Source organism: Xiphophorus couchianus, chromosome 1, assembly GCF_001444195.1.
Source record: "Xiphophorus couchianus chromosome 1, X_couchianus-1.0, whole genome shotgun sequence".
Lineage (NCBI taxonomy): Eukaryota > Metazoa > Chordata > Actinopteri > Cyprinodontiformes > Poeciliidae > Xiphophorus > Xiphophorus couchianus.
In genome coordinates, this window is record NC_040228.1 from 21,910,545 (window position 1) to 21,913,243 (window position 2,699).

Here is a 2,699-nt window from a genome sequence, read left to right on the forward strand (position 1 = left end):
ATGTTTGATCAGCTGGTTTTATCACTGTAAACATTGTGCAATGGCTGCTGGAAAAGAGAGGAGCTATGTTGTTGATTTTCCATCCAGAAATCCCTTGCTGCATCGCTGTTGGTTGTGCAGGAGGCTCTGCTTCTGCTTTTCAATGTAGTATGGCTGTATGTACAGCAATATAATACGCTTGCAGCTATTTTCACGTGCGAGTGCAAACGTTGAGTTTGTGGGCGTGTTGCCAGCACATTTGGCTTTAAAGTAACAAGAGACCCTAAAGCAGTTCATTCTGAAAGGAGCTCAAAAGAGGCAGAAGTGACCAGTTTTGTCTTAATTAAAGCATACTAAGATATTTGAACTAGAAGCTGGATCAAAAATTGTTGGTAAGATTGTGTGTTTTTACAGTATAGTGCTGGATAAGCCTGTAACTTTTGTAACTATTCCTTTTAGGAGGAAAAAACTGCAAAAAAAAAAAAAAACCTTGGCCAGGATTAAAAGGGACCATGAGTGTGTTTGAGTGGATGAGGGGCTATCAACATGTGAAGGGGATGAGAGTGTGAAAAAAGTCTGAGTCATTGTCCATGTTGTTGTCTACAGCCTCACTTTCATCTCCTCATTTCCTGTCCCTCCTACATGTGAGACCCGCTCTCCTTTCTTGTATTTTCCCCTCTTAAATGATCTTACACCACTCTTCAAGGACTTCTAAAACTCCTAAAAACCTGACTCTATGTTCAGAAGCTGCTGTGTTTTTTAATTTTTATAAACACTCTGATAGCTCTACTGCTTTTGAAGTAGTTTTAAAAAATACAAACTATCTTTATATCATAGGCTGACATCTGATACTCATTCACTCATGCACTGCCCTTGATAAAAGACCAATTTAAACATTTGTGGGACAAATGTTTATATGTAATTCTATATACCAGATCAAAATTAGTTTGTTGGAGATTTTTGTACTGTAAATCACCCTCCTTCTGTGTTACACGTATGCTGTTCAATTCACATGAAAATCAAACAAACCTGTTTGAAATAACAATGAAATAAAAGAAGCTGCAATAACCTGACTGCATAAATATGCACAACATTAAACAAAAGCTGTTTGCACCTTATGATTTAATTTAAACATTTAATCGTCTGGTGTTTAAAACTTATCCTCAATTACCAAAAATATGATTAAGGATTTTTTATTTTATTTTTGCCGTCATGTTTTTTTTCTGGCTGATGTTGTTATTCATGAAAATGTTAGAATATGTGGAGGGAGTTACAGATTAGGGTGATGGTAAGGAGGCCTTCCAGCTTTAAACACTTGGAGTTTATTATTCAAAGTGAATCTATACATAAACATGCAAAAGGCTGGTCAGATGATTCACTGGGAACTTTGTTAGAGTGTTTATTTCAAAGTCTCTAAAGAAGATGCTAAATGAAAAATGTCTAAACTGAAAACACAGAATCCATATTTAAAATCCTGCTAAAGAAATTATTCATCAGACTCAAAATTAACCTACTTTTGTGTCCATAAGTCCAGGAGAAAACTTTCGGAGTCACCATGTCTCTGGAATAATGTTCTATTAAAATGTTTTTATACACATCTTTTCCAGCAATACCAATTTTCTCTGGTTTCTTCATCATTTCAATGCATTGAGGATATGAAATGTGTTTGTCTTTGCAGAATATTTTCAGTGCTTCAAAATACTTCACACAAAAAGTGTGGAAATTTGTGTTTGGTTGATTTCTTTGTTCGTCTAATGAAGATTGTTCACACTTAGTCCATACAATTTTGACTTAAGTTCATATTGACAGAAATGAGACTAATACTGGTTAAACAATGGAACGGCATCCCTCAGCAATGTGTGACCAGAATAGAAAGGTAGAGCCAGTTTATTATTGATTTTTTTATTTTATTTTATTTTATATCATGTTTTACTGTTATTCCCTCATCAAAATCATATCTGTACTGTTGCTTTGATTCTGAGGAATCCTTGAAACTCTGCTATTAACATTAGCTCCTTCTTAGAGCTGCGGTCTCCAGCCAAGCCTCTTCCCACTCAGCTCCTCCAGACTAGCGGCAGCAGCAATTAGCAAACACCTGTTGGAACTGCAAGTCTTCAGAGCTCATTATACCATCAACTTCTCAGTGCAACGCTGGTAAGAACGATAGTAAATGGCATAATGGAGAAACATTGTTGTGATTTTGTGCTGAAGGTGGAGTGTTGGAAAGAGAAGAGGCTTCATAAAGAGACATAGATCCAATTTTAAGTTTCTTTTAAGACATGTTCGATATTCACAGCATTTTTTAACAACTGAAGGAAACATAGTTGTGCTGTAAAATGGCGCTATGTGTCTGGAAAATACAAAATCCACCCCATTCTTTTACTAAATTAATTGTAGGTCTTGTCATATCAATCATCCTGTGCAGAAAATATCCCAAAAAATGAGACAATGGCAGAAAAAGCTGTTATGCATTTTTCCTGCAAAAGCAGTCAATAAGTAACTGCTTATTATCAACTTACGTCACATAAGTAATATATATTTTCTGCTAAATACGTATTAAATCAGGTGGGTTGTTTGATTCATTTAGTGAACATATATTTTTATGACTCTATCAAAGTGTTCAACAGTTCCGTGTTATGGTTTCAGTGGGGTGGGGGTTTCCTTTGTGCGCGTGCTGCGGAGGCAGGGTGGAGCTGAGGGCGGGATGCTCCGACTGGAAC